This window comes from Chrysochloris asiatica, unplaced genomic scaffold, assembly GCF_000296735.1.
Source record: "Chrysochloris asiatica unplaced genomic scaffold, ChrAsi1.0 scaffold00008, whole genome shotgun sequence".
NCBI classification, from domain to species: domain Eukaryota; kingdom Metazoa; phylum Chordata; class Mammalia; order Afrosoricida; family Chrysochloridae; genus Chrysochloris; species Chrysochloris asiatica.
In genome coordinates, this window is record NW_006408526.1 from 33387833 (window position 1) to 33394230 (window position 6398).

Sequence of the window (6398 nt, forward strand, 5' to 3'; positions counted from 1 at the left end):
CAACTTTTCAGTTAGCAGCCTAGTACTATATGCTCCAGAGAGAACAGAATACTTAAATGTGAGTCTGGAGTTTTGGAGAAAGTTAGGGGAGAGAAGAGCAGAGTCAAAAAAACTGGGCATCTATGATTAGAGAAACAAAGCAGTGACCAATAGGCTCAGATGTAGGTAGGTTGTCCTGGGAAAAGCACGAACCTCATCTACTAACCTGGGCTCTCACATCCCAACTCTGCCATGTACTAGCAGGGTGGACAAGTCAACTCCTCTCTCTCTGCTTGATTTCTCATCTTTGCAATGAGGATTACATCTATTGGCTCACAGAGAGTGGTGCTGTAGGATAAGCACTGGACTGCAAGGTCAGCTGTTCAAACTCACCAGTTCACTCCTCAGAAATCCTATACAGAGTTGCTATGAGTTAGAACCAACTCGATGGCATTTAACAACACAACAACAACACAGGCTTTCTCAGAATAAATGAAATCATATTTAAAAGCAATGCACCACTCAGTTGTCATTGTTTTCAAGGAATCATGGAGTATATTTTCCACTCATAGCGATCCCATGTGACAAAGTAAAATCGTCTCATAAGGTTTTAAGTAGAAACTGTCTCTTTAAATTTCAAGGAGATCTGTGCGCATGCGTAGTAGAACGGGGCAGGGGGGCTGGGGTGTCTACTACCTCAGGCACCCCTACAGTCCCCAGAATGGAGGTGCACAGACAGCAAGGGATCAATGAACAGATACCAAAAGAAAAGAATGTCCACACCTTTATCTCAGCGGTTCTGCCAGGCGTCCGTGCCTGCTCCGATCCTACCCTCACTTGGTCTCACCCAAGATGGCGGCTCCTGGAGCAGCTGAGCATCCTGAACTAGAAAGCAATGGATTTCTTGCTTCTGCCACAAATTCCCCAGCTGTAAGCCTTCCAACCTTCTAAATATTCCTTTATATGTGGTTCAGAGTTCTGGACCCAGCCCCTGGGTCCGATATTCTGTGTTGTTGCTGGTGGAGCTCCTTTACTGCACTTCCACCCGATCCGCCATCTTGTTTGTTCTCTCATAAGGTTTTCTAAGCTGTAGTCTTTAAGAAGCAAATTGCCATGTCTTTTCTCCCAAAGAGCCGCTGAGTGGGTTTGAACCACTGATCTTTCAGTAACAGACAGGACTCATTAAACAAATTGCCATCAAGTAGATAGCAACTTATAGGGACCCTGCAGGACAGAGTAGAACTGGCTCATAGGGTTTCCAAGGCTGTAAATCATTACAGAAGAAGCCAGCCACATTGCTTCCCTCAGTTTGAACCACTGTACTTCGAGGGCACCAGGTAACATAAAGTAGGTATGCCAACATATTCATCTTTTAAAGCAAGTGCTAAATGTTATACTATCATGAGGGTTGAAATAGAAGGGTGAAGAAAGCCTAGTTTATCAAATTCCAAAAGTACTGCAACCAGGGGATTCCCTTAAAGCCTCCATCAAGTGGTTTGGGGAAGATCAGAGGGAAATACTCCTGCATGCAGCTGGTAATAAATTCAGGGAGCTCACTTCCCTACGAGGTGTCACAGTCTGAACACATAAATAGATTACAGGAGAGTTTAGGATGCTCATGAATGAGTGCTCTAACGGGCTGCTGAGGAAGTAGCAGATGTTGGGGTGTGATCCTAACTCAAGGCTGACAGCTTCTAGGGTAAAGCCTTTCCCATAAAAAGGTCTTGCTAACACTGTCACAGACAGACTCTGGCCAGACAGATGTATCATGAGTTTGTACTTAGGAGATAATTCTTCTATTTCTGTGCTCCACATCCCACAGGATAACAGATTGATAAGGAATACTCTCCACTGCTCCTTACCATTCCTACTGAAAAGCAGCTTGCTCCAGCCTTCCTGTTGCCAGACACCTGCCCACCCACCAGTGCTCTAAAACAGCCATCTCTCAATGTGGGGGAAGGAGGGCACAGAGGTCTGCAGTCCCCATGCATTGGTACAGAACAGAAGGCCACACCAACTCTGCCCCCAAACCCTGGTACCTGTAAGTGATGCTTTCCTGTGAACACAGCAACTAGATTCCCAAGAATGATCCCAGGCGTCATCTTGGGGAGTTGTTGGCTGCATGGTTTAACACTGCTATGTTCTCCAGGACCTGATGGTGCAGACCCAAATTGGAAGGGAAGGATGTCCTGTTATAAAACTGTACTTAATTGGCTTTTGAGTATTTGAGGCTTGAGAGAAATTTCTGGGATTTCCGTAGTTTGCTTTAGTGAGGAGAATCCACTTTGGCTAACCCCTAAGCAAAGTTTGGAGGGTGGAAGGGGAATGTTTCCCTCTTGCTTTTCCATCTTTTCACTAGTCTTACCTCCTGTCCTCTTCCAGAGTCAGAAAGAGGCTAGGAAAAGGCCAGCCAACCACACTGGATAAGGAAATCTGATGTGAGGGAGGATAGGCGGGGAAGGAGATCAGGAAGGAGTGACAACAAGAAGTAGATTTTCATCTGGATGGCTGGGGGCAGATGACAGGATCAGGGTGACACAGGCAACAGGGAGGGCTCAAGCAGAACAGGCTGAATGCAGGGGAATGATTGAACATGGGCTCAGGAAGGATTGAAGCGGGAGACAAAGGGTTTACTGCAGAGCTGGAGCCCTGATGGAGCAAGGGAGATGTTTTGATGCAGGAGATCGCAGGCTGCGGCAGGGTGTGAGGTGGAGGCAGAGGGTGATTTAGCACCTTGGAAGACAATGCAGGCAGGACCTGTGCTTCGGGGACCCAGTAGCAGGCTGCTCTCATCCATCCCCCGCTGAAGGCAGCAGTGACAGAGAAGCCCTGGTAGAGGAGGGGGCCAGTGAGGGGAGAATCACAAAGCTGGCTCCAGAATGCAGCCCACAAGCACATTTTGCCTGCAACATTCAAACAAATTCCAGGGCAGCTTTTCTCCGGGAAAGGGAAGCATGGTTCAAAGAGAACATAATGAATTGGCTGAAATAAATAGCTAATTAGTTCCAGATAGTATCAGAAACTCACAGGGGAGCTTGCTGAACAGTGCAGTAGGCCGGCAGCCACCACGGTCCTGACTGGACACAGCCCTCCCTGCGTAGGAACTGACTGGATGCCCCACACTGAGGCTGCATAGGGTTCAGCTGCCCCTGAGGGAGTCCGAAAGCCCACAGTCTGAGACAGCAGCCCAAATGCTCCTACTTGGTCTACGGAGCCTTCACCAGCTATCACTGAGAGGCGTTGTGGCCTCAGGGAAAGAAGTTGGCCTGTGACAGAAGTCACCTAGGGGTCTGAGCCTAGCTCAGTAAAGGCACGTTTAGCACCTGGAGTGGTTTCTGAGTTCCTGCTTTCTCAACTCAAAAAAGGAGGTGAAACTAAACTAACCCCTGTCCTGTCTCCTCTTGGGGTCTTCGTGACACTTAAATGAAATATGGAGCTCTGGTGGCACTGTGGTTAGGTGCTGGGCTGTTAACTGCAAGGTCAGAGGTTCAAACCCACCAGCACCTCCTCAGGAGAAAGATGAGACTGTCTGCTCACATAAAGACATCCAGGCTTAGAAACACTGCATTGGGTCACTATAAGTCAGAATCAACTTACTGGCAATGGATATAATGAGATAAGATCTGAGAAAAGATACCAACATTGACAATTATAATCCATTAGACACTAGCCTCCATGAGAAAAACCAAAACTAGCTGTCATGAAATCCATTCCAACTCATGGTGAGCCCATGCGTGTCAGAGTAGAACTGTGCTCCATAAGGTTTTCAGTGACTGAGTTTTAGAAGTAGATTGTCTCTGGGTAGACTTGAACCCTAACCTTTTTGTTAGCCAAATGTGTTAGCTGTTTGCCAGGGCTCCTCCATGGAAGACAGGGATCTGTTTTGTTCAACCCTTCCTATATTCCCCCCACCCCCAACCCAGCATTTAATGAAATGTCTGGTGCAAATCTTTGTTGAAAGTTATGAATTCTTCACTGCCCTAGTGATATTCCCACGTTATCCACAGGTAGGCTGAGCCAAGAAAGCTAGGGGTCCAAAAGAGGAGTATTCATGTGTGTCCCCACCAACATGGTGTTTGAATTGGTCATCGTTTCGTCATCTTAGATGACAGTGGTTGGGGAGTTGGGTGAAGTTTGGTGCAGAGTGGTGAGCCGTGAACTAGATTTCTCTATTTCAGGAGCAGAGCTAGCTCTTACCCCCAGAAGTCCCTTTTCTCTCCTGTCCCCCTTCAAAAGAAGAGATGAGGTGGTGTAGGACCCCTTGATGACCTTCATAGACTCTCTCCAATCCGATATTTGGTGGCTCAGCAATAATATCAGCCCTCTTAAACTCCATGTGCACTCCACATTAATTATCTTTTCAATGTAACTATAAGCTAAGTGGCAGCTGACTAGTTGACATGTTTTATAGATACATAATCAAACATTCATTAATTTTGATTTTGCAGTTTTCTTTTTGCATCTTGGACACCATCCATTTTTTGTTGTTGTCAGGTATCAATAACATTTCTGGAGACACTTGCAAAGCCCTGGACCTAGACACCAAGCCCATTGCCAAATAAAGAGGTATTTGTGGTGCCAGGATACCCCAGCTCTCCTAGAGAGGGAAGATAGGACATATGCACTCTGCACCCATGTGGCGTGTGATCTTGGTCAAGCTGTGTAACTTGTGTAGGCTTCAACTTTCCTCTTGGCATAGGGTTTGAGAAACAGGGACTAAGTCTAACAGGAAAGGGTGATCACAAGTCTTCTCTCTCCCCCAAGTCTCAAGATGGGGTTGACAGCAGGCATGAGAAGCTGAAGGGCAGTGGGGTCTGACAGGATGTTTGCTTCCCATTGGAAAGCAGAGACCCTTTTCCATGTGGGCAAGCTGGCCCTACCCTCCTATAGTCACTGTCAACCAAGAATAGGCCCAATCAGGCCCAAGTTCATTATAAAAACTCCCTGCCCACTCTCTCCACCCATTGGTTAGTAAAAACACTGCCAAGGAAGGAGCTCTTGTTCCACAGAAGCTGACCCTGAACACTTTGGGATGAGAAAGAAGAAGGAATAACACAAGCCAACACTCACTCAGAGCTTATTGTGACCTAGGCTCTGCTCTAAACATTTTATTTATTAAGAAACATGTATCATTCTCCCAACAACGCTGAGACATTGTTGTTAGGTGCCATTGAGTCGGTACTGACTCATAGTGACCCTATGTACAACAGAAAGAAACACTGCCCGGTCCTGGGCCAACCTCACAATTGTTGCCACACTTGAGCCCATTGATGCTGCCACTTTGCCAATCCATCTTGTTGGGGGTTTTCCTCTTTTTCTCTGACCCTCCACCTTACCAAACACAATATCCTTCTCTACTGACTGGTCCCTGCTGACAATATGTCCAAAGTATGAGAAATGAAGTTTGGCCATCCTGGCCCCCAAAGAGCACTCTGGCTGCACTTCTTCCAGCATGGATCTGTTGGTTCTTTTGGCAGCCCATGGCACTTTCAATATTCACCTCCAACACCATAACTCAAATGCGTCAATTTTTCTACGATCTTCCTTATTCACTGTCTAGTTTTTGCATGAATATGAGGTTATTGAAAATATCATGGCTTGGGTCAGGCACACATTAGTCCTCAAGCTGATATCTTTGCTCTTCAACGCTTTTAAAAGGTCTTGTGTGGGACCAACATGAGCACTGAGGTAGGGGCGCAGGTGCTGTAGGAGCTAACATGGACCTAAATCCTCATGCAACCCTGGAGTACCAGCAGTTCCGCCTTCAGGAGCGACAGAAATTCTTTAAGGACATTTTACAGCCAGAGACAGAGTTTGTCTTCCCCCGGTCCCACCTGCATCTTGAGTCACGGAGACCTCCCGTAGGTAGTATCTCATCCATGGAAGTGAACATGGACACACTAGAGCAGGTGGAACTTAATGACCTTGGGTATCAGGATGGAGCAGATGTCTTTTTGTCTTGCGAAGATTCTCCACCAACTCCCCAGACGACTGGAGTGGATGACCATCCAGAGGAAAGGAACCTGTTAGTGTCCACATTTGACAGGACCACATCACAGAGCTCCTCCTCATCCTCTGACTCCTCCACCAACCTGCACAGCCCAAATCCGAGTGACGGTGGCACAGACACACCCTTGGCATAGTCCGATGAGGAGGAGGATGGTGGTGATGGAGAGGCAGAGCCTAGGGCCTGTAGCTAGCAGTGGGTCCGTGCCTACACAGCACGTCTGTAGAGACTGACTGATGGAGCTCAGTGTGGCCATTCTCCAGCCTGAGCCTTGGGGAAACCGGACTCTGTACTTAGGCACCCAAGGGAAGGCGTGGTAGTGGATGTATCTCTTTGGAAATGACTCCGTCCCTGCTTTACTGCTAACCCTTTCCTGCAGTAGTCCTTTCAGCAGTCCTGAAGTAGGACTGAC

At 47.4% G+C, this 6398-nt stretch overlaps 1 pseudogene; it reads left to right on the forward strand.

The window, feature by feature from the left end:
• Positions 1-5693: 5693 nt before the first annotated feature.
• Positions 5694-6179, forward strand: LOC102814117 (annotated as a pseudogene).
• Positions 6180-6398: the final 219 nt, after the last annotated feature.